Here is a 27554-nt window from a genome sequence, read left to right as displayed (position 1 = left end):
TAGCAGGAGCTGGCCCTTGGGGGTGGTGGTTCCCAGGGCCATCAGTGACTCCTCGAGGGGGGCCGCGCGGCCCGACTCCAACGTAGTAGCCCTGGGAAGGTCGTGGTCCCCGAGGTCCGCAACAGACCCCCTATGTGTTTTAAAACCAGACCCGGGGAGGTTGCTGTCCCCGGGGCTGCAGGGGGGCAGCGGGCACCCCGCATTTAATGTTATCTTGCAGTGGTGCGGAGTGCTGTGTTGTAGAGTGATGTGGTGCATGGCTGAGAGGATTGGTGCAAGGTAGAGTAGAGTGGAGCAGAGTGCAGTGGCTAGGAGTACAGTGATACAGAGTAGAGTGGAGTTGAGTGTAGTGGCATTGAGAACATTGGTGTAGAGTGCAATAGAGTGGCATAGAGTTGAGTGGTGCAGAGTAGAGTGCAGTGGTGCGGAGTAGTGTGGTGTAAAGTTCAGTGGCAAAGAGTAGGGTGCCGTAAAGGGCATGGTGTAGAGTGGCAAAGAGTGCATTGGCATAGAGTGGTGCAGAGCAGAGTAGAGTAGAATAGAGTACAGTGGTGCAGAGCAGAATAGAGTGCCATAGTATGCAGTGTTGCAGAGTAGAGGGTCAAAGAGTGCACTGGTGTAGAGTGGTGTAGAGTGCAGTGGTGCAGAGTAGAAAAGACTGGCATAGAGTGCAGTGGCATAGAGTGCTGCGGAGTAGAGTTTTGCTGAGTAGAGTATAGTGATGAAGAGTGCAGTGGCTCAACGTGGTGCATAGTAGAGTGGCACAGAGTAGATTTTAGCAGTGCAGGGAAGATTGGAGTGATGCAGGGTAGATTGGAGTGATGTAGCATAGAGTACAGTTGAGTGGATGGTTTCAGAGTGCAGTGAAGTGCTCTAGAGTGGAGTGATGTAGATTAGAGTGTCATAGAGTGCAGTGGTGCAGAGTAGAGTGCAGTAAGGCACAGTACAGTGGCATAGAGGGCAGTGGTGCAGATTAGAGTGGCGGAGAGTTCAGTGGCAGAGGGTGCAATGTTGCAGATTAGAGGGTCGTAGAGTACAGTGGTGTTTATTACAGTGGCCTGGAGTGGAGTGGTGAAGAGTAGAGTGGCATAGAAAGCAGTGGTGTAGAGTGCCATGGTGCAGAGTAGATTGGCTTAGAGTGCAGTGATGCAGAGTGTATTGGTTTTGAGTAAAGTGTTTGAGAGTGCTTTGGGGTAGAGTGCAGCGGTGTAGTGTGCATTGGTAGGAGTAGAACAGCATAAATTGCAGTGGCAGTGTAGAGTGGTGAAGGATAGAATGGTGCAGAGTAGAGTGGAGTGGCAAAGCACAGATTTCAATGGTGTAGAGTGTAGTGGCGTAGAGTAGGACAGAGAGGAGGAGAGTGGCGTAGAGTGCAGTGGCACAGAGAAGATTGTTTCAGAGTAGAGTGAAGTAAGGTAGAGTAGTGCAGGGCAGATTGTAGTGGCATAGAGCAGAGTGGTATAGCGTAGAGTAGTGTTTAGTACAGTGGTGCACAGTGCAGTGGTGCAGACTAGATTAGAGTGGCATAAAGTGGATTTGCATAAAGTGCACTGGAGTAGACTGGAGTGGTACAGAGTAGAGTGCATCAATGCAGAGTACAGTGGCAGAAAGTGCAGTGCTGGGGAGGAGAGTGGCATAGAGTGGAGTGGTGCAGAGCAGAGTGGAGTGGCCTAGATTAGAGTGGAGTAGAGTGGAACAGAATAGAGTAGCAAAGTGTAGAATGGAGTGGTGCAGAGTAGAGTGGAGTGGAGTAAAGTGGAGTATGCATGGTGTGGTAGTGCACTGCGATTACAGACAACACATCTTCAATTGAAATGACAATTACATTTGCACAAACATACCGTTTTACTGATAAAAGTACACAGCGCAAAAACAATATGTGGAAATGGCATCCCCTAGTGTATTGATTTGTTTTGATCACATTAAAGTATTTGTTTCCACAATACTTATATTCTTAAATATCTGCACATTTCATTTACAGACATTTACATTTTGTTATGTGGTAGGAACAAAATAGCATCCTACAGCCTTCCTCCCATACAACCCTGGCAGCAAGCATGACTGTCATAAATCCTCTCACTTTGAAGCCAGAGAAAGAAAGATAAACACCAAACTGCATGGGAAGATAGAGCCTGTCATTTGACCTCGGTCTTTGAATGCACAGCAAGTGAGACAAGATAAGAACAAGATTGAAAGGTTTCTTTACAGAAATCGAACACTGGGGGAAGGATACAGTAAACAAGGTATGCTCTATGGGAGGGATGAACTCAAGCTGAACAGCCTAAAACAAATACAGCTAGCATATAGAAACCAAGCAAATGTGAGCTATAAACCACAAAGGCAATGGTAAGCAAAGGGAGGAATGCATTCCCAGGGAAGCTTCCGAATGTCTCCTAAATGTCTTTAGCAAACCAGACAGCTGCACGATCTGATAGGCTTCAACCTAATGAACTCAGTCTTCAGCCTTGTTCCTCTATACGGTAAAGGAACGTCTCCGTGACTTGCAATATCCTTATAAAGCTAATCTTTGTAGCTCAAACAGTTGAGAAGTTACTTAAAACGAAGTGATACGTGTTGCTGCACAGTGGAAGGCCCCTTTGCAAAAGTTGACTGGTAATTTTTTTGTTTGCTTGTTGCTTTATTTAGGTGTTAAACTGGTACTAATGAGGTGCAACCTAAGCCCATAGAGTGTTAACAAGTGCAAAATGACAAAATAATGAAATACTATCACAAATGTGTCATATTATGCCACATAATTTGCCTCTTCTTGTTCCGAATTTAGTCAACCCTGCCACCTAATTTGGCCCTTCTCCTGCTGCATAATTCCAGTGGACCTAACTTTCACCAATGTATCCAGATGTAACTGTTATTTGCCCGTTTTTTATGTCTGTACTCATAAAACTTGAAAATTAATTTACAAAAAATACAAGTCAAACAAGAATGTTAAAAACATATAAGATAATATACTTCAATATGCTTAATTATGTACTGATAACAACATAAATAATAACCCTAGGCAAAATAGCCCAAAATGAAACATGCCTTCTCCCTGTTACCCGGGCTTTAATCCAACCCTTCATTACTTAGATAAAAGACATCAAGCGTAAGTGTTAGAAAGAGATACCCTCCTAGTAGCGAAATTGTATAGTGTGAAAAGGTTAAATCTTCGCTCAATCTCACCTTCTCTGTTTCACCAAATGGTGTGATCCTAAGCAAATACAAACACTATATTTCACAGAGTCTCCTTTCTGGTCTGAAGGCGTCAGGCTGAATGGGACTCTGTTTCCTCTTTAGATCTTCCTCATTGTCCTGCAGGGCTTGTGTTCAAGGAGGCAGGTGGGGTTTGGACCGAGGACGGCAGAGAAGCAATCATCAAATACTGTTTTCTCCACCTCTCTTCCTGTGTTCTCACAGGTGCTTAATGTGGGCAGCTGTAAACAGCACAAACAAAAGGGCAGAGGGCATAGGTGGTACTGGAACTGGCCCAATCTGCAGAGTTATTCCCAAACTTATTGCCTTTCTCCTCCTATTTTTGTGACCCTCTTTTTATTAGCTTTATAACTATGGGCACTTTACCACTGCTAATCAGTGCTAAAGTGCATGTGCTCTCTCCCCTGAAACTTGGTATGATTGGCTTACACCTGTTTTGCATATTTAATTCACCTGTAAGTTCCTTGTAAATTGGTATACCATATACCCAGTGCCTGTAAAGTAAATTCTACTAGTGGGCCAGAAGCGCTGATTGCGGCACCCACAGAAGAAGCCTTTCAAACCTGTCTCTGGCCTGCCACTGCAGGGCCTTCGTGCTCAGTTTACTGTCACATTGACTTGCCATTTCAAAGTACTTTCCAAGGCTTAAACTCCCGTTTTACTACACCCATGTCATCCCTAAAGTAGGCCCTAGGTAGTCCTATGGGCAGGATGCTGTGTATATAAAAGGTAGGAGATCTACTTTTATGTTTTGCATATTCCAGTAGTGACAAACAACCTATTTTGTTTTTCACTACTGTGAGGACTGCCTCTCTCATAGGTTAGCATTGGGAATTCCCTTATATTGTTTAAGTGGTAATTTCTGATCTGAAAGGAGTAGCGTTACCATGTTCAGTATGTTTGGAATGGTAGTGAGAAATCCTGCTTACCTGTGTAGGTGGAATTTACATTACTATTTTAGAAATGCCACTTTTAGAAACTGGGCATTTTTGTCTGCTTATAACTCTGTGTGCTTTGCAGCCTGACTCCAATCCACGTCTAGGGCAGAGTGACACCTACACTTTGTGCATACTTTCCAGACAGCCACAACACAGGAGGGGCTGGATGTGACAAGCGAGGCCCCTGCATCCATCTGCATAATGATAATATTCATGGGCTGGGAGAGAGGGAGGCAGATGCACTTACATTTGCATAGGCTGTGTCCCTTCCTCAAACAATGGGTTGATTTACCCCCTTGTGTTTTCTAGAGCCAGGGCTGGGTTGAAAGGGGTTTGTTACACTCAAAAGGGTTCCTTTGAAGTCACCCTTTGAACAAAGACATCTTGGAGTTGAAAGTACAGAGAGTTTGACCCCATGTTTTAGAGCACTTTTGGAACTGGGACTGAACCCCTGTCAGAAGGACTGATGCGCTGCACAAAGTACTCATCTGGACTGCTCTTCTGCTGATGCCCTGCTACTAGCTGGGAGCCTTAAGGACTCACTGAATTGCTTTTCTGTTTGTTGCCCTGCTGCCAGCTGCTCACTAATTCTGATTTGCCTGAGGACTGCTGTTGTCTAGGAGGAACTGCCATCAGGACTACCTGCCCTATGTGCTGACCTTCCTGTCGGTTGCTGCCCCAAGTGTTCTCCTCGAACTGACTGCCCCAGAAGTGGCCGTGGGACTCTGAATCTGGTCCCAGTCACTTTCATCTCAGCGCACGATGAGCGCTTCACTTATTCCCCTCTCTAGAGCATGGGGAGCGTTGTTTACTTTTCCCAGTATCTGCTTCCTTTGTGGTCCCTAAGGGACTGCACCTGAACATGTTAAAATTAGCGCGTGGTGAGCGCTGTATACTGCCTCCTACAAACTCTTGAAACCAGGGATCCCAGGGGCCTATAGACTTTGTCGATAGACTTTGTCTTTACCTTGGTGCTTTGTTTCCCTTGCCAAGAAAGCCTGAACGTAGAAGATGTGTGGCTCTGAGTGCCATACCTGTAATGTGGGACAAAGCCCTCACCATGCAGATTACTGCCACATGCTGATGGGGTCAGGTAGAGCGGCTACAACGTTTAACCCTTCTTGTAGGTGACGGACCTCCAAGCCTGTCTGAAAGAATGTACAGCATTGCCTACTGTACAGCGGCTGCAGTAATTTCTCTTGTGAATGGCCCCCAAACACGCTGCCTGAGTAACGAGGGACGAGGTCAGACTTCCGAGGCATGTCCTCCCAGCCCCAGTCCCATAGTCAATGTGTATGCATTAAGACATCACTGGCCCCATTCCCGAGTCCCGCCTACATATCGGGGTCTGCACCATCACCGCACTGCTTGAAGGGTGCCGTGGGGCCAGTGTTTCTTTTGTGGAGACTCAGTTTACCTTCTTTCTATAACCCAGTGACCATAAAGGGCTCCAGTCTTTCCAATGTGGGTAAAAGTATTCAATCTTGTTAGAGGCCCCAAGAGAATGCATGGTCGTCCCGCGCTTACTAGCAAGTGGCCTGATTTTGTTTCTTGTTCCTTCATGCTGGGAGGGTCAATAGGAGGACTCACCCACTTTCGACTGTACTTCCTGCTGTCCCCGACTCTGGCCCCTAAGTCCCAGCAGATGCACTGTTTCCTGTGATGATGCCTATGCCAAATTACTGCATTTCGTGATATTATATGTCATTTTGACTTGCATTACCAAGACTTTACCATATATTCTATTAGAGGAGCGCAGGTGTCTTGGCACTTTACAAGTGTACTGGGTGCACAGTGTGTATTTCTAAACTAGTTTACATTGCTTGCAGTGATTATATGTTATATTGTTCTGCCAGAGAAGCGTTTAACTCACACTGTTTATAGTGATTACATAATGACTGACTCTCTGCAACTCACTAGCCTGCCTGACTTTCAAGGTATACACTGATGCCTGTTGTTTGGATTCTGCCAGATGTAGAATAAGTACTGTTTCAGTGTTGACACACTGTATACATTTATCATGCCTCATGTGTTTATGATGTTGCTTGGTGGAATGGGTGTTTTACTATACCAGTTCATGCCCTACTGTATGTCACATTCACCTTACCTTGACCTGAGTTTATGTACAGTACTTCTGATTTGTGACATTGGAGTTTTTAGAATATAATGACAATATAAAAAACATAGGGGGTTATTACAACTTTGGAGGAGGTGTTAATCCGTCCCAAAAGTGACGGTAAAGTGACGGATATACCACCAGCCGTATTACGAGTCCATTATATCCTACGGAACTCGTAATACGGCTGGTGGTATATCCGTCACTTTACTGTCACTTTTGGGACGGATTAACACCTCCTCCAAAGTTGTAATAACCCCCATAATTTTGATACAAACCTGTGTGGAGTATCTCTTGGGGTGTATTTATTGTGTCACTGGTGTTAGTGTGTTGTGCAAACGCTTTACACGTTGCCTCTGGGAATAAGTCTGACTGCTCTGTGCCAAGCTGCCAAGGAGGTGAGCACAGGTTATCTTTGGTGCTTAACTTACTTGCCCTTACTAGAGTGGTGTGTCCTGTCTTGCTTAGGTGCATGCCCTAGCCAAACAGAAACCCCATTTCCAACAGGTGGCCTTTTGACTCAGCTCTATTCTGTGACCATTAGATTGGTCACTGATAAATGGAGGCAGGTCAGCAGTTCAAGTGCAGTGCCATTATAAGCAGCACTTTTGCATGCTAATGGTCCTGCAGATCATAGAAGTGAGAGGGGAAATAATTTTGTCCTATTGCCCCCTTATCCCGTGTCACTCACTCACCCAAAAATTCAGGGGTGATATATCCCGCCCACGACCCCACACTTCCTACGCTCATCACAACAGGCCCACAAACAGCCAAAAAACGGCCTACCCACTGACTTGTCAGATCAACCGTATGGGCACTGGCAGATTGCCCTAAAGAGCAGCCTGACCATGAACCTATACACTTAAAGCTCTTCCTTTGACATTTGTAAATTATGCATGTTTGGGACGGGACGGTTATGAAACACCTTTAAAAGGTGTAATTTAACAACAGTCAAGTGTAACTTAAATCAGTCGTGAGTTACCCCTATTTTTCTAACTCAGGGCCCTTATTATTTTTGACTGACTGGTACGAGAGCTGCATATGGACCCAACCAGACATAGTGAGCAAGCCTGGGGTGTTATGGTGAAAACTATTGGTTTTACACAAATTCCAAACATGGTGGCTAACAGTTATATGGGCTACTGGCTAAAATGAATTAATGTAATATTACAGTGCTTCAGTGTCTGGCATACCCATGAGCATATGTCTCTGCAGCAGCACATCGTGCTTGTGCCAATAGGAAAATAGTGTGTGGTCCCCCACAGCTGCTGTTATGGTTGAATTGTTGTGGATCTGTAGACCATCCAGTCTTGATAATAGGCCATGGTCTTCCAGGCTACAGCGAGCTTTTACAAGGTCCTCTAAATATAATGCTACTAGTGAGATGTGAAGTGAAGAGCACAGCAGGCTTATTTATTTATTCGGTGACCTCCAATGCATTGCTTCTTTGAAACATGTTGTGTAAAGGCTCCAGCTAACATTGCTCCGCACTCCCCTTGTCCCACTCCATGTTGTTGCTTTCTCTGACCCTGACTCCTGCTCCCTCCATTTGGATGCTTTCCTCCACCTTCCCTCTCACCCCGCTCCATGTTGTTGCTTGCCCCACACACCCTCCTGTTGCACTCCATGTTGTTTGTCCCCACTCTCCCTGCTTCACTCCCTGCTCTGTTATTGCTTGCTCCACCCTCCCTCCTTTCCTACACCATATTGTTGCTCGCCCTCACCCACTCTCTCTTCTCACTCCATAATTTAACTCCAATGCATGTGATCGTGTAATTATATTTAATGATTCATTTTTCATGATGCTATTGTTTATTTAATGCATCAGTATATATCCAGATACAACAAAAATGCCTGCCCAGTTTCTAAGAGAAAAAAATGCTCCCTCTGAAGACTTTGAGACTTAACATAAACTACCCATGAAGGGGGACTAATTTACAACTCAGCGTTATCAAGGAACCTGCAATCAACATAGCTACAAAATCAATTTCTGCCCTCCTTATGAAGAAGCGTCCAAACCTGAAACATAGCCGCGGAGGATTGTTCATTTGACAGATCAATGGCACCTGCAACAATGGCTTTTAAAGCTAACAATCACACAAGCTTATAGAAAAACACATGAACACATTCTGTCACCTTACACTCTAATAACATCTACACAATTACTTATATTACTGGGAAGACCTATTGGCTTGACCAATACTTGTTTCAGCTTGAGAGGCCCCCTGCCTTCTAGTCTGCTAAAGATACCTTCAATGTGCTCCTTGTCTCAAAAAGTAACAGAAGGAAAGTGTCCCCTTCATATACGTATTCGCAGATGAAACCATTGGAAGGCTTGTGAACACACTGAATGCATCCTTTCTTTTTTCTCCAACCAATATCAAGGATAATTTTTATGTACTCCCTAGTTATGCAGGCCTTCTAAACTAGCAAGCCAGCACTAATACAGAACTAAAAAAAACAGCAACAAAATGCCAGATGTAGAGTGATCTTGCTGCTAAGGTGCTGATCACTGAACCCGGGTCTCTGGGCTCTAATCCCAGCTACAGCACTTGACCAAGAAACCATATGTTTTTGTGCAAACTGTTTTTTAAAAAATATCTCTAATTATTAACATATGAGCAATGACAATGTCAAAACCAACTGCACAAAACCAGTGGCATGCTCCTTACACCCCTCCCTAAAGTGAATAACAGAGGAATTCAGTCCTTCACAAAATGGCAACGTCAATATAAGCAGTTTTTGTGAAGCTTTAGGTATGATGACCTAAAATTGAGAAAATATCTTAGGATCTCATTTATTACAGTGCGTTATGTCTTTGGGCATGATTTAAAGGTCTCCAGAGGTAAACATGGTAGCTCACCCCCAAAAACCCTGGATTTACTGATACAAGAGGCATCACTAACAATCTTGATGTGGTATGCGAGGTGGGGAAGTGACTGGAAAGCCTACTTAGAAATGAGCAAATACTATTGGAATCTGTAAGTCCAGTATTGATACTCTTGATTATTACTCATTTCAACTAGGTAGCCATCTGCTTTTAGCTGTTGGAATGTCAGTATAAAAGACATATGATCAGTGGAATTACCACGGATCTTGTAATTCTGCTGGGGTTGGTAATTCTGCATGTTGGTGACAATGGCCATGCAACCCAACTAAATGAGTGCCTCCTCTACAACCAGTAATACAAATTAATCCTAACTAAAGGTCCCGGGGCTGATCCGGCCCTGCTCCTTCAAAGTATATCCTCATATGTAGCCCCTCGCTTATGATCTTAATCAATCCCATCCTAATGATGACCCACCAAATAATTCAGGGTTGAAATGCCCATGATACAAAGGGAAATTAGTCCTCACAAAATCTTTGCTTATGATTGGTGTACGATACACATACTTGAGTGTGTACCAGCACTACGAGCCTTACATTTGTCCTCCTTATATTCACGTCTATATAAACACATCTATGATATATTGTTCTTGCACTGTGAGTATATGAGCACTAAGCAGGTTTGACAAAAGCCTTTAAAAAATATTGTGATGTAATTAAAGCAATGGAGTATGGATTTACATCTATGTACCTTGAATGAATAGATCACATATAAATCACAGTCCTGAAGTCACAGTGGACGCATCCCACTTACGGTGGGTGGGAATTTTTAATATTTCAGATGAGATTACATATCATAGGATCCTTAACACTATGTAACAGATAACTTTGAGTGTAGCATCATCTATTGGTTTGAATTTGTATTGTATATAATTATATTGTGCTTTTATGTGTTATTACTTATTGAGATAAATTCTGTGAAGTCATAAGCAGTGCATTTGGTGAACAAGTTACTGGTTGCATGTTGGTTGAGCGGGTTATGACTTGCAGCCCTAACCATAACTTGCAATTTCAGAGTTTTTCTGATTTTACTTTCCAATTAAAACTCCTGGTTAAATATGGCTTTTTCAGAGAATTTATGTTTTTTAATGTCATGTGAAATAACCAAAGCCAACCATACCTTCACTTTAACCTTTTTTCCTTTTTATCATATAGCACATGCAGAATTCCTTGTGCCCAACCAACCATGAGAAGCCAGTCCTCACTGCCACAGCCTCTAGCCAGGCCTTGTGCCCAGTCCTGAAGCAGATTGCTTTTTTATCTCATGCCCTAAAGTAACTATAACTTGTACCCTTGCCAGGCACTGATAATTACCCCACATTTTACATCAGTCATGACATCTTCTAAGACATCATTGATCATATCATTGCAACATTTGCCATTAAATTATTGATGAGAAAACTGTGCACAGCAGGGGTGTGAGTTATAGTTACCTTAGGGTACGAGTTATAGTTTCTTGAGATAAGTATAACCATGAATGCTGAATGTCTATGTTTGTTGTATGTAAAATTTGAACCTAACTATAATGTCCCTGTAACCTTTGTTTTGTTTTTTTCTAAATCCACGGGGAAATTCGCAAATTTCACAGTGAATTAAAAAAAAATGCTTTTTAGCCAAGGGGATCTCTTGAGGACCTTGGACCAAGGCTAGGGGGTTAGACTAGTGGTACCCTGACCCCTTTTCATTAAAAAATAATTTTGGGGGAGACTTGGCTGAAGCAGTCTCAAAACAGCTGCCAACACTTCCTGGTTCAAGTGTTGGCAGCCCACAGAAACTCTGCACAAGATTGTGAGGATTTGCAAAGCCTTTGCACCTCTAGAAATACAAATTTGTTTTCCCTTTAATTTCTCCTAAACTACTGAACAGACTTACACCAAATAACAAAAAGGGTAATCTGCGTACCAAAAGCTACGTTTCTGCCAAATGTGGTGTAATTCCATCCAGTGGTTTGGGTTGTAGTCAGGTTCAAAACTCCTATGGGAACTAACATGGGAAATGCAGTTCTTTTGACCCACCCTTTTTCTCTGCCCCCGCTTCACAGATCACCCCAAAACATCCCATGCACAACAAGATTCTTGGACACACTTTAAAAAAAACAACTTTGTGAGGACTCATAAAACAGTGGCAAATATTTAGGCAAGTAAAAAAACACTATCGCCAGTAGTGTACCAGAATAAAACAACAGCCAGCCAGGGCGGAAATCTGGATTCTAAAGGATACAATGAGTCACAAGAAAATAAAATATCCAAGAAAGAAGTGACTCAAGCAGATCGTCTCACCAAGAAGAAAAATTTATTTCCACTACCATCTTGTACTACCTGAGGAAGGGGGAAGCCAAAATGTTGTAGAGGAAATATATTTTTGTTCTATGGTCAGACCATCTGTTTGAGTCACTTCTTTCTTTAAAAAAAAAAAAAAAATATATATATATATATATATATATATATATATATATATATATATATATATATAAGTTTTCCTCGGAGTGCGCCGCTACGTCACAGCGGTCCTGGCCGGGCTCCGAGAAGCCCGAAAATATTGTAACGAACACGCTCTCCAAATTCCGAAGAGAACCAGGACACCTCTGTATGAAAATCCAATATTTTATTCACAGCAAACAAAACAACTCCAACGCGTTTCGGCAATAAGCCTTGTTCACGGATATAGCATCATTTCACCATCTCATTTAAATATCTTAGTACAATAACATAGAAAGAGGACTGATTTCATTAAGGTCATATCGGTGGCGGTCATCTTAGTATGTCCATTAAATATATATATACACAGAACAGATTCACCGATACAATGCACCCTTCCAGATTCGACCTATAATTTTGCAAAAATATTCATTTGATCATTCTAATTTCATATTTCATTAGAGAAAATCGATCCAGAAACATCACAAATCAATTCTTATACTGCCCAAGTGGGCAAAATTACTTTACCGTGCTGATCTACCTCTGAATTGTCGACATGACTCTAGTCTTCCTCTCATTATTAAGACCTGACGCAGTCCTCATCTTTCATACAAATGAAAGCTAAAAGAAAAAAATAATATATAAAAAAATGTGACTCAACAAGATATTACAGCACTCATGACGACTTTTATAACATGATTGAAAATATCAATGAAACATTAGCAGTGAAACTGTTGAAGAAAAACTGTGCATGGAGGGGGCGTGGGATAAAGTTACTTTAAGGCATGAGTTATAGTTACTTGAAATAGCTAAGTATAACTGCTGAATTTCTGTGGTTTTGTATGAGTAAATTCAAAACTATAACGTCCCTGTCACCTTTGTTTTTTTCAGTATATATATATATATATATATATATATATATATATATATATATATATATATATATATATATATGTGTGTGTGTGTATATATATATATATATATATACATATATATAATTATATATATATATATATATATATATATATATATGTATATATATATATATATATATATATATATATATATATATATATATATATATATACTTGTAAGTATGAACTCATAAGAATGTCAGAATATGTCTTAGTAAATGTTGTTTTTCTGGTATGGTGTAAATCCGTTCTGCTCATTTTCAACAAACAAATTAGCATTTAAAGAGGTACTTACTTGGGCTTGAAGGGCTTAAAGAGGTGTAGCTAGACAGTTGGTCATGCAGGAGTCTCGCAGCACCAAAATTTCAAAACATAGGGCCTTCTAATTGGCAGAGTGAGATTTTTCTTAGCTGTCATCAATGTTCTTATCAATGATGCCATTTAACATGTCATTAGAGATGTAATATGTGGTTTAATAAGCCGTGCATCAAGGTGAACAAGTTATAGTTAGCTCAGTAAATTATAACTGCTTTTTTGTTTTTCAAACATTAATTTTTACTTTATTTCAACAGATAACTAAAACGTAACTTGAACTTTTATTTTTTCCTTAATATCTGTTTTTTTCAAAAGCAAGCTATGACCTTATTACCTTACTAAAATATAACACCATCGTAACCTTCTTTCAGTGAATTTATACAGAAAACAAGCTTGCGTCTGCACCTTTAATCGGCATGGTGTGGGTACAGGGTCGATAGTCAAGAGCAACCTGTTGTCAGGATTTACAGATGACATTTTCAATCGGCCACCTGGTCCAACCAAGGTACAGAGTAATAATATGTCAGGAATAGGGGAATAATAATGGAAGAGAAAAGACACCGGGGACAGTTGTTCAGAATGGCCCCAAAAGCCATCTAAGATCATCTCAGAACCACTGCTCAGATAGTTTTGAGACAGGGAGAGAGAGATATATAAACAGTATGAGACTTAATAAATCAACAAGCTCTTAATATAGCACCTCAATGGCATTTATAGCTTACTTATTACTCAGCAAGGGGAGAATCTGGAAGTGCCAGAATGGAGGGAGGCGGCATGCCAGTTCAGCAGGCTAGTTGCAGAGGTTTCTACAGGAGATGATACAAATGCCACGGAGGTGCTGCTAAGATAGAGAGAAGTATTTTTCAGGATGCAGAGCATACAGAGGTAAGTAAGCTCAAACACTTACTAGGCACAAAAGGGTAAATGGAACACAGAGGCTCGAGACCAAGTCATTCAGAGGGCTGTGGCTGTGTGTGAGAGTGTCATATGGAAATCACTAGAGTCCTCCCACGTCTACCACTAAAGTCCAGTTTGAAGCAGACACTGTACCACAACAAACCCAGAGACAGAAGATTAGCAGGACAAAAGAAGGGTCATTTAGCAACTAGATACAGGAAAAAAAGAATTATCTTGGCATCCTAGTCCCACCTTTTTAATTGTGCCTCAAGTATTACATGTGGCTCAACAGGCCTGTCAAGCAGAGTTTGACAGTGTGGTGTTACAGTATACCACCAGTTCCCATTTTACCGATATTCTTTGTTTTCAGAGGAGTGATCTCTGCCCATGCTAGTCAGCCTATTGTTTGCCACTGAGAGGCATTTCACACCTTATTTACACCTTATTCAGGCCAATCAAAGGCTGGGAGAAGCTGTGAAACTAATGCAAATTAGCCTCCAGGAACTTGAGGAAGGGATAAGGTGACTTTTTAAAAGTCAGTTTTACTTAATATTTATTAAACATCCAACTTCACAGTTGAATTGGATTTTTAGTAACTATTAACAAAGTTGCTTTGGAGAGGATGTGGCTAGAGCATGCAATTGTGGCTGAGGCTTCTCCCTAGTGTTTTGCAGCAATGGCCTCAAAATTGTTAAAGATCCTTGACTTTGGCTCTGTACACACACTGCTGTGGCTCAGCAAGTAGCTCCATTTGCATGGACTCTCTCTGTCATTCCTGATTTACCAGTGGAAGGGCCATGCACCCAGCGGAGCACAGGAGGTTAGAATGTGGCTAGGCTGAGTGGCTGCCTGGTGCTCACACAGGGCGTTTGTCTACCAGTACCTGCGGACCTATGTCAGGATGATGGTTGTCTTGGAGGCAATGCACCAGGACCTGTGTCTGGGCCCCAGAGAAAGCGGTACTGCCGGGGCATGCCCTCTTCTCCAGCTCAAACATGTTGTGTGCATGGCTTTTGCTTGGCAAGCATGGGTGGGCTTAGACTGCTTTTCCCAGTGCTGTGGCGTGCCTGTCACTGGTGTTGATGAGTGGCTAGTGTATGCCCCATGGCCTGCGACTAGGGCAGGAGACCCTGCAACATTTGCCTTTGTGTGTTGACCCACAGGGGCCACGAGCGCCACATTGGGTCTTTGCTTCGGGAGGCTTGTCTGACCTGCCCCAAACTGGTGGAGATGGGGGACGGACTGTGCAATGTGGACTCAGCATGTTGCTTACCCTCTATTTTGAGGGAGCATGGAATAGGGATATCTGGGCTGGGCCTGAGGCTGGGTGAGACGGTCTGAAAAGACATGGCACATCCTGTAACATGGACAAGAGATTCACGGACCCCTCTCTACAGACTGGCATGTTCAAATGCAACTTACCAATGGCCACCTTATTCAGTATAGAACCATGATCTGACCTCTGCAGCGCTGTGAGGCTGCTCATACCACCTTCTCTGGCAGGGCTGACAGGGCTGGCAGGCCACTCAAAGACATAGAGCACATGAGCTACAGGAGCCTTGCAGATTCTACTGTGCTTGACCCCATCCCCTGCCTGTGGTGTGTTTGACTGTGGCTGAGATTGCTCGACCAAGGAGATAGTGACGGCAAAGGAGGCACAGTAAACTTGATAAACAGGCAATGCCACTTCTACCTAATCCTAGTGGCTGGGGCTCACAATTACAGCAATGACCACCTCGCTGGATGCTGCCCTGCAACAAAGAGACTTCACTGAAGGTATCCTGGCAATAAAACTTAAATAAATGTGGTTGCTTATGATGTTGCCCTTTTTCAACAAGATGTGAGCAGTACTGTGGTCTGAGTGACAGGTCCAGAGGGGTGAATATTAACCTTAGTAGAGGAGGTGAAAAGGGTCCACTCTACTATTTAAAACGGATAAGTACAAGCTTGGAGCTTTGTGCCCAAGTGGAGGACACAGAGGTAGATACTGGTACAACAATCTCAGATTAGTTGGTCTTCCTGATAAAGTAGAGGGGGAGGGTCTGGCTCTGTTTCTTAAGCACTGGCTGAAAGCTAAGCTCCCCAGGGTCCAGTTTTCTTCCTGCTTCCTCAATGATAGGGCCGACAGTGCCTTGGACCCAAGGCTGCTACCTGGGGCTCCTCCATATACCTTAATCATGTACTTCCTCAACTACAGAGACCATGACTAGGACCTCTGATCACTTAGAGTCGATGAGTCCCTCCAACATGACACAAGTAAGATTCAAATTTTTTCCTGACTACACTCACATTGTACAGCAACAAAGGAGCTCCTTTGACCAAGAGAAACTAAGGGCTATGGGCTTGTGGTACATGTTATTGTTTCCTGCAAACCAAAAGGTAATTTCAGTAATAAGGCCCTTTACTTTGAATTTCTCAAGCACGCCGGCACCAGGGTTGAAGAGGAGCTGGGTTTGGCTATAAGGCCTTTAGTAGTGGAATAATACAGGCATGGTTCAGGAAACTGCAAAAACAAGGGTCCAGAGAGGATGTTACGCAGAGGCAGGCAGAGACTCATCAAATCCAGACAAAGAAAGAGACAGTGACGACAAGGACGCCCCCGGAGAGCTCCCGATCTGATAGGGCAGAATAACAATGGACTGGCCATGAAATACAGTAATGGGCCTTGCATACGGTCGCATGCCCATCCCTCAGGCCACCTCGACTGCTATAGTCACCCAGACATTGAACTTGTTCAGCGGTCATCCTGCAACAGCAGCTTTGGAACCTTCTGACCGGTACGGCTCAAGAAGAATGGAAAGAATTTTAGGGGTTCCCCCTCTACACCCGAACCTTGCATTCTGTGTTCATGCTGAAGATAGCCCTATTCTGTGCTGAGGTCATCAAACATCTTGGATCACCAGGTTCAAGGGTACCAGCAGGTAAGACTTTCTTTTTGACTTTACCTCTTCTTTTCCCAGCCTCCTTGTCCTCTCCTTGATTCCATCCTCTCTTTCTCCTGGTTTTCCCTAACCCCTCTCTATCCTCCTCTTTCCTTTTCCTGACATTGAGCCACAATGTTAGTGGATTGGGGTTGGGGCAATGGATATTTCTTGGGTGGCGGCATAAGGTAAGGGTAGTTGAGGTGCTGGGATTCAAATTTGAGGTTCCATGTTTCTTTTACGACTGCAGTCATGCACACTCACAGCCTCGCAACATGTACACCAAAACTAACAGTTGACTATGTACTTAAAGACAGGCAATTAGGATACCAAATAAAAGCATGGAATGTGAATAGCCTAAAGGAAATTAAGAGTGATGGTTATGTTATTTGTCAAGCATTATTCCCCAGACGTTCTGCTGTTGCAGGAAATCCACCTCCCCTGCACAAAATGCAGTTTTTGGGGAAGTCATGAAAACTCCAGAATTTACCACTGTGGTTTCAATTGTGGATCCAGGATTGTTGCTTTCCTTTTCCATATATTCTTTTCACTGTTAGCGCTGGCAACACACACAGAGGATTTGGGCAGGTATATGATGGTTTTGGAGCTACTGGACGGATCCTAATTGACACTTATTAGTGTCTACATGCCTCCAACCTATAGGATGCCACCATGCATACACTTATGCAGCTCTTGGCAGATGCCCCGATTGGCATGACAATACTGGGAGTAGACTGTAACGCAGAAATTGACTGTACCCTTAACCCAATCAGCCCAGTCGAGGAGCATCGCTCTGCCTGTCTTTCCCAGTGGGTCAAAACGACAGGCCTTATTGACACCTGATGTGGCCACCATGCATCTAGAAGGCAATTCATATATTACTCACCCTCACACGGCACACACTCACAGACTGATCACTTAATTAAGCCAGCCCTTGAAATTAACTCTGCCCATATTCTTCCAGAATGATATTCAGACACCCGACACTGGTACTGTGGGGAGTGAGGCACGTGTGGTGGCTTCCTAAGGGACAAAGTTGCAGACTACTTTAAACTCAATGTGAACTCACCAACCATCACATGGGAGGCCTTCAAGACAGTGGCCAGAGGCCATGCCAATGACCACATCAAGGACAAACCTAGAGACAGAAAGCAAGGTATATGAAATGGATGACCAGGCTGGACATTTCTCTATTGGCTTGCCGACAGAGAAAACATTGCCCAGAACTGTCCTCACAATGCCAGAAAAAAACAGAACAATTGAAAGAGTCCTCTGTAGCTATTACAGAGGTTTGTGCCTCCTTTTATAAAACTCTATACTCCCATGTAGACTCCCCACATGCAGGAAAAAAATCCCATACTGAGGGATCTTCTGGTACGAGCTCTGTCCTAGAAAGACAGGCCAGACCCTGACATCCCAGTCATGGAGTATGAAATCCAGCTTACAAGCTTGGCAATGTCCTCTGGGAATAATATTGGGCTGATTGGCCTACAAGCGGAATTCTTTATAAAGTATGCCACTTTGGTCATCCCCCACCTCAAGGTAATGTGTGAAGGGGCTTATGCAAACTGCACACTGCCCTAAGATTTGAGGATGCTTCTATCTCAGTTACTCCAAAACCCCTTAATTCACTGGAAGTATGTGCCTCTTACCACCCACTTTCTTTTATTAACCTTAAATCAAAAACACTTGCAAACATTCTAGCCGTCAGATTACGCATTGTTGTGTGTTACTAGTGCATGAAGATCAGAACAGGATCATGGCTACTAGAAATACACAGCATTTCTTAAGACATACTCTCTAGAGTTCAGGAGCACACTAGTATCATCACTGGTAACACAGCCTTACTCCTGTTAGATATAGAGGAGGCAACTGACAGCGTACATTGGCCATTTATTTTCCATGCTCTATCTAAATTGAATTTCATGCCTTATTTCCTCTGCTTTGTTGAATCCTCTATTTGGGCAAAGATAAGAGCCAACAGCGTACTGACCCTTACCCCCCATCGAGAGGGGCATGTGCCAGGGTTCTTCCCTCTCTCCTTTACTATTTGGCCTTGTATAGAAACTGCTAGTTGAGTGGGTCCACAAAGATTCCCAGGTCACAGACTCAGATGGGTAAATGGATAGTGAGACAGAATCTCACTATACATGGACAACATGCTGTTATATGTCCCAAGCTCCGATACCTCGGCTCAAGACTAAAATAAATCTTCAGGGTGTACAGAGACGCCTCAGGCCTAAGGATGCACTCAGGGAAGTTCACTTACGTTCGTGTTAACAGGGTGGTCCCGTCCTATTTAGCGGCTACCAGCACACAAATGTTAGGAGGCTACTTCCAATACCTGGGAATGAAGATCACACAACTACAGCGTAGAGGAGGTAATCATCCCTCCCAAACAAAACTGAAATAAGATTTCAAGGTCTGGACTTCCTTGCTCCTCTCAATTCTAGGGTGTGGAGTTCTGAACAAAACGGTTTTCCTGCCCCAAATTCTCTGTGATCTCCAGAAGTACTTGTACATGCTCCCACACAGTTTCTTCAAAGAACTGAATTCTATGATTTCAAACTTTTTGTGGGCAGCCCCGATTCATGAGTATCATTTGTAAAGTGTTGATAATCCTCATATGAAGCAGAGACGGGCTTAACAGATGTTAGACTTTATTACTGGGCCTCAGAGCTGCCCCTATTAACAACTGGTTATATGGGGATAGGAAAGACCTGCTCAACAGGCTGGAACTGGACAGCACTGATAAAAAGGGATTGCTCAAAATGCTATATGGTATAACGGTACAACATGCCTTTCCCCAGCTTGCTAGGCTACTACTAATATGCTGGCATGAAGCGATAAAGTTTATTAAATGGCACAGCATTGCCACAGCTTCCACTATGCTTTTGCACAGAACTTGGCTCCCCCACCTTACATGACTTTCTGGGTTTTCAGCATTGGTCCTGATTTGTTTAGCTCCCCTTGTTGACATATGGTCACATGACCACATTAGATCATATGAAAGCCTCAATGAGCAATTTGTACTGGATAAGACTCAGTTCTTTTGCTACCTTCAACTGAGACATGCCCTTTCATAACATGCAGTCAAGCTAATGGAGGTGCAGAAGTTTACCCTGCTTGAAGCTAAACTAGTTACAAACAAACTGGGGAAAAAGGAATCTAGATAAGACATAGAGCTGGGTTTCATGATGATTCTACTTTGTATATTAGACAGTTTGGGCGGTGTTGGAAATTAACATCTTTAGTGTTGTATTCCTCCAGAATTTCGCTTTCACTACCCAATTTATTTTGCTGAAACCTTTTATATTGGCATTATTACTCTACACATTTTACTCCTACTAATCAGTGGTAAAGTGTTTTGGCGCTCTCTTCCAAACATGGTAAAATTGGTACACACCTAATTGCCACATTTAGTTTAGTAATAAGTCCCTAGAAAATGGTACCACATGTATCTGGGGCTTGTAAATTAAATGCTACTCGTGCTGCAACACTCATTTTGCCTCCCACTAAAGTAGCACTGTAAAACATGTCTCAGACCCGCCACTGCAGCTTGTGATGCAGTTTTAAACTTGCTTGCTACTCGTTGGCCAAAAAGTTTCCCCCTGAAGGTATCAGAGCCCACTCCACCAGGGCTAAGTCTGCTTCTTCGGCCGTGGCAAGGGGGGTTCCGGTGGTTGATATTTGCAAGGCAGCAACTTGGGCGTCCCTCCATACCTTTGCAAAGCATTACTGCTTGGACTCTGAGGTTCGGAGGGGCGGCCATTTTGCAAGATCTGTCTTACAGGATTTCTTGGTGTAATCAGACAGGCACCCACCTCAGAGTGCGGTACTGCTTTGGGACTCTATTCATAAAGTGAGGAATCCACAGGTAGTTTGTATCCATCAGAAGAACAAGTTACTTACCTTTGGTAATGCTTTTTCTGGTGGATACAATAGCTACCTGTGGATTCATCACAGTCCCACCCGCCTCCCCTTTGCCTGTCTGATTGCACTTGGATATGTGATTTTATAGATGTATGTATATATTGATATTTTTCTTGTATATATCTATATAAATGATGGTTTTGATTATGTTACATCATGAAGGCTTTATGTATATATGTATTTATTAGAGTTATTTTGGAGTCGGTTCTCACCTGTTCGCCTCAAAGGCATGTACAAAAAGGGTGAAACTGACATCAGCACGCCGACGAGGACCTCTCATTGGCACAGTGACGTCAGACGGAGTCGCGTGGAGCCGTGCAATTGTGACGTCCTCATCGACGTGGAGAGCTTGGAAGAAGATTTTCCATTGGATGCTGGCGCAAGGGTGAATTCATAGGGTGAGGAATCCACAGGTAGTTTGTAGCCATCAGAAAAATATTTTAATACCATCAAAACAAATCAATACACTAGGTTATGATATTTACATAGTTTATAGTATGTGCGCTATATACCTGTATCAGTACAACTGTACATCTGTGCAAATGTAATGGTCCTTTAAATTGAAGATGTGTCATGTCTAATGGCAGTGCGCTACCACACACTGCATACCCCACTTTAATACCACTCCACTCTACTCTGCACCACTCCATACTACTGCACTATACTTTGCACCACTCACACTATGCAACTCCACGCTGTACTCTTCTCTGCACCATTCCACTCTACTCCACTTCAGTCTACACTCCTCTGCTATGCATCATTGTATGCCAATGCACTGTACTATGCACCACTGTACTCTTTGCTGCTGATCTCTACACCACTCCACTCTATGCCACTCTAGTCTCTACCCCTCCACGCCAGTGCACTCGATGCCATCCACTCTATGGAATCTAATCTACTCTGCATCACTGCACTCTACGCCACTGCACTCTAAACTGCACCACACCACTCTACCACACACCATTCCACTTTATGCCACTTCTACTCTGAAACAATCTACTCTACACCACTGCAATGCACGCTGCACCACTCCACTCTATGCCAATGCACTATACACTACTTTACTCAAAAACAATGCACTGTAAGCCACTGCACTCTACACCACTGCACTCTACACCACTATACTCTCTGCCACTACAATCTGCACCATTGTACACTACTGTAATCTATGCCACTGTTCTCTATGCCACTCTACTCTGCAGTGTATGCCAATGCATTCTATGCCACTTTACAATATACCACTGCACTCAACAACAGTCTATTCTGCAACACTGCACTCTCTGCCACGAAACTCCACACCGCTCTACTCTAGGCCACTGCACTCTACGCCACTGTAATCCACTCTCCACCACTCTTCTCTAAGCCACTTTTTGGCAATGCACTCTACGCCACTCTACTCTGCATCACTTCACTCTAGGCCACTGTGCTCTACCCTGCATCACTCTACTCTACACTGCTATACTCTACGCCACTGCACTCTATGCTAATCCACTCTACACCACCGCACTCTACAGCACTCTACTCTATGCCACTCCACCCTGTGCTGCTTCACTCTGAAACAATTTACAGTGTCGCTCTATGCCACTGTATTGCACTCTGCATTATTCCTCTCTAGGTCACTTTAGTCAAAACCAATACACTCTATGCCACTGCACTGGACACCACTATACACTACTGTGCAACCCTCTACTTTACACCACTGCGCTCTACGCCACTCTACTCTGCACCACTCTACTCTATGCCACTGTGCTGTAAGCCACTCTACTTACACCACTGCACTCTACGACACTATACTCAACAACACTTCACTCTCCGCCGCTGCACTCTCTGCCACACTACTCTACGCCAATCTACCACTTTGCTCTACTCTGTGCCAAAGCACGCTACACCACTTTACCAAACCATTGCACTATAAGCCAATGAACTCTATGCCAATCTACTCTGAACCACTGTACTTTACACCACTTCACTCTAGACTACTCCACTCCACTCTGCAAGACTTCACTCTATGACACTGTAATCCATTAAACTCTTCTCCAGTCTACTCTACTCTATGCAGCTCCACTCTATGCCACTCACCACCACTACTCTACTCTACAATGCTCTACGCAACTCCCTCAATGCCAATCCATGCCACTTTACTCCACTCTATCGTACGCCACTCCAGTACTCCACACCACTCCACTCTGACACTCTATGCCACTCCACATCACTCTATGCCATTCTACTCTACTTAACTCTACTCTATGCCACTCCACTCTATGGCAATATACTCCATTCTACACCACAATACTCCACTCTACGCTGCATTCTCGGCACCACACCACTCTGTTCTATACTACTCCACAACACTCTATGACTCAACTCCACTCTACACCCTTAATCTACCACACTTTACTCCCTCCATGACACTTCACAACACTATGCCACTCCACTCTATGCCACTCCACGCTACTTCACTCCACTCCACGCTACTCCATTCTACTCTACACCACTCCATGACTCTACGCAACTCCATAACACCTCATTCTACAACACTCTAAGACACTTCATGCCACTCTTCTTTATGCCACTAATATTTATTCATGCTGAACAGCTGCCAAGCAGGTATACAACATGGCTATACCATATTAGCAAAGCCATAAGCTCTTGCAAAGGCGAGACCTACTGGCTTTGCTAATGCTTGTTACTACTTATAAGTCACTGCTAAGATAGGCCCAAGTTACTCACGGAACAGGGTGCATGGTATTTACAAAGTAGAATATGTGTACATACGTTTTACATGTCCTGGCAGTGAAAAATTCCTGAAACTGTTGTTCACTGTAGCAAGGCTAGCTCTCCCATAGACTAACAGTGGCTTGCCTAATTACAATTAGTAAGTGCTAACTTCAGTTTGGGAGCAGGTAGAGAAATATGTTTTTCCACTCTTTTAAATTGTAATTTAAAATCCTATTTACTGGTAAAGTTAGGATTCTAAGTTACTATTTTGAGTAGAAAGTTGATATTTTTCTGCCCTAACCAAATGTGCTTTCTGCCAGTGGTCAAGGTCACATGACTGTTAAAGGCTCCTCTGTGGTGTGATGTGTATTCTTTCCAGACATTGGACAAAAGGGCCTTAGGTGTGGGAAAGAGCTTTTCTGTCCAGAGCAGGATGGCCTGAGAAGGTGTACTAAGAACCTTTTTGGGCTTCCAAGGGTAGCCTGAGGGCTGTGCCCACCCCCTTCCTGACTTCTGAAGATACTTGCCCTGTCACTGGAAAATGCAGCTATACCTGGGCCAGCCTGTGTGTTGTTCCCCCAAGACTGATTGGAGCCAAACCCAGGGAAAGGGGAAGAAATGTCCAGAACACGTTTAGGTTTAGACATTGGGGGTGACCCCCTCCCACACACAGAAGTTGCCAATGAGTATAAAAGTGGAATTCTCAGTCAGTTGGCTGGCTTCCTCTTTGAACTCCAGGGACACAGGCTTCCAGAGGCCTTCCATGCAACTGCTCAGTTAATCAGAACAAGCTGACCTGCCTGTAGCCTCATGCTGTCCTCTGCTAGAATGGATCCTGACCCCCAAGAGGTGCACCAACAGGTCGTAAATCCTTGGCTGGTGTCAGAGTATACTGCCCCTAATGGCAAGAACTGGACTCTAGATGAAAATCCAGAGGCTGTGGACTCTGCGACAAAAAATAACCATCCCAGATTTCATCACGAACACAAGCAGACTTCACAGAGGCCAAAGGAGGAGCTACATCCGACGCACTTTTCCCAGCTACTGACTCCAGACTTCAACTGTACATTGCTCTTTATGACAATCGCCCTGTGTTTCCCACCAATGTAAAGCTCCGACTGAGCCTCCTTGAGTGGAACTGAACTAAGTTAGAAGGTAAACTCTTCACCAGGGGGAACCTGATCCATGTATCTGAACCAGAATCCATTGGAGTCGGACTGAACTTTTGACTTTAACCCAGTCCAATACGACCAGATAAACATGAGTGGTACTTTCTGCATCTTGGCACTATTTTTACCTAAAATGTTAAAATTCAAAACTCAGATTCTACTTATTTTTGGTTTTGGTGTAATTTTATTTATTAACATTTACTCTATTTTTCTAAATCAGTTTGGATTTTTTCTTGTGTTGTATTTTCACTTTAGTACTGTTTGCGTGCTGCATAAATACTTTACACATTGCCTCTAAGTTAAGTTTGACTTTTTTTGTGCCAAACGAACACAGGAATGAGGACAGGTTTATTTAATGACTTCTGTCATTCACCCTGACAAGGATTGTGTTTAATATTTGAGTGGGGCTCTCAGCCCTTTTAACTAATAACCCAGTATCTTACAGGCAGTCTGTGCCAGACAAGATCCTTAGTCGGCATTGGCTTACTGACTGCTAAGAGGGGCATGGCTTACCACTTGTGAAGTGCAGAGCCCCTTCCCTGACCCAGTGGTGAGCAGGTGCACCAAACACATGGACGTCTGTACAAACAATAATTAATTGGTTTATGAGACCTGTGGCATACGCGAAAACATGCAAAAATATGGAATCAATGCTAGCCTCACTCACCTATGTCACAGTAAAAAGGCAGAGTGATTATAAATGGGTCGTATGACATTATCTCCTTGCACAGTGCCCTTACTATTAATTATTGACAAGCCCTCAAGAATATGTTGTTCACGTGAAACAATGTAAACTATCTGCTGACTGACATGCTGTCTGCCTATGTTGTTTTCTCTGTTAAAGCAGCAATAAAAAAAGGTTATAAAAAAATACAGCTGTTTAATTATTTTTCTAGCTGGCCCCATTCCCAATATAAAGTATTAGAATTTTAATCTGTACTTTGGTTTTCTACTGAGGAAAACGAAGGTGGTCATTACAACCCTGGCGGACGGTGTAAAAGCTGCGGTAATACTGCAAATAGGCCGGCGGACAAAAAAAGGGAATTACGACCCTGGCGGAAACCGCCAACTAAGACAGCCACTTTAACACATCACCTGCCACGGCAGTACAGACAAACAGCGCGGCGGTCACCACCAACAGACAGGCGGAAGACAATGTACCGCCCACACTATTACAACACACCAATTCGCCACCTTTTCTGGGGCGGATTCAACGTGGATAAAAACATGGTGGAAACAGCTTGTGCTATGGGAAAACGCTCACCTCAACACATCCCACGAGGAACGAGGTCTCCATGGAGCCGGAACTACAAATCTTACCTGCCCTTGCATTCCTGCTCATCTACGACCAACAGCGACATAGGCGCAGAACATACCGGTGAGTACAGCACCTACGACACGGGGGAGGGGGGAGGCAAAAGTTACAGGGACACCCACCAAACACCCCCACCCCCACCCTCACATATTACAACATACACACCAATGCATTCACAAAAATCACAGTAACAACCCACAATTCCCCCGGAAGAATGCAAAGGCAAAGCGAATAGCGGTCAAACTTTGTATTGTGCCAATATACTACTCATTAAAAAATATACGGATATATATATCACGAAATCTGTCAAAAATAAATGTACAATACAAGAAGTAGTGCAGAGATGTACACAACAATGTCCGTGCACCAACAGTCCAAAAATGCATGGGCGACGCCCACAATAGATACCTGACCAAAATCCGAGAGAACACTGCCGGGGCATCAGATAGAAACAATACAGGCACCTCAGGGGGAAGGGAAGGGGGGGCACCTCAGCCAGATGAATGCGAAGCTAGATCCACGACGGGGCTCCATGCCCATTGATGTATCCTGGGGAGTGCAAAGCCACAGTCTCTCAAGTCTCTCCAGTGGGTGGTTTGCCCACTGCTTTATCCTGGGGAGTGCAAAGCCACAGTCTCTCAAGTCTCTCCAGTGGGTTGTTTGCCCACTGCTTTATCCTGGGGAGTGCAAAGCCACAGTCTCTCAGGTCACTTCAGTGGGTGGGTTGCCCACTGTGCCATCCTGGGGGGTGCAAAGCCACAGTCTCTCAAGTCTCTACAGTGGGTGGCTTGCCCACTGTTACATCCTGGGGAGTGCAAAGACACATCTTCGCAAGTAGATGCAGTTCTCTACTGGTACTGGGTGGGACTGGATGAGTCTCCCCGTGAAAGTACATGTCCTGTCACAGTCCCAGCTGCACATGGGAGAACCATGCCTGATGTGCCGGACTATTCATACCCACACGGTGTTTGCCCTGTTCAGCAGTCTTCACCATGGCGGTCTTTGCCCTGTTCAGCGGTCTTCACCATGGCGGTCTTTGCCCTGTTCAGCGGTGCTTTGCCATGGCGGTCTTTGCCCTGTTCAGCGGTCTTCACCATGGCGGTCTTTGCCCTGTTCAGCGGTCTTCACCATGACGGTCTTTGCCCTGTTCAGCGGTCTTCACCATGGCGGTCTTTGCCCTGTTCAGCGGTGCTTTGCCATGGCGGTTCTGGTACGGATATTGGTGTGTGGCATTACGATCTCCACACTGGACATTGGTGTGTGGCATTACGAACTCCACACTGGACATTGGTGTGTGGCATGACGAACTCCACACTGGACATTGGTGTGTGGCATGACGAACTCCACACTGGACATTGGTGTGTGGCATGACGAACTCCATACTGGACATTGGTGTGTGGCATGACGAACTCCACACTGGACGTTGGTGTGTGGCTTGACGTTCCATCATTGCCCAGCTGGGCTGTGGGATTCTGGACCCTCATGGGCTGTGACTCCGGCGGTGGCGGTGGTCTCCTGACCAGTAACGATACTTGGACCCTCCTGGGCTATGACTCTGGCGGTGGTCTCCTGACCAGTTACGATACTTGAGCCCTCCTGGGCTGTGACTCCAGCGGTGGCGGTGGTCTCCTGGCCAGTAACGATACTTGGGCCCTCCTGGGCTATGACTCTGGCGGTGGTCTCCTGACCAGTTACGATACTTGAGCCCTCCTGGGCTGTGACTCCGGCGGTGGTCTCCTGACCAGTGACGATGCTTGGGCCCTCCTGGGCTATGACTCTGGCGGTGGTCTCCTGACCAGTTACAA

This window comes from Pleurodeles waltl, chromosome 5 (assembly GCF_031143425.1).
Source record: "Pleurodeles waltl isolate 20211129_DDA chromosome 5, aPleWal1.hap1.20221129, whole genome shotgun sequence".
Lineage (NCBI taxonomy): Eukaryota > Metazoa > Chordata > Amphibia > Caudata > Salamandridae > Pleurodeles > Pleurodeles waltl.
Note: the sequence above shows the minus strand (reverse complement) of the source record.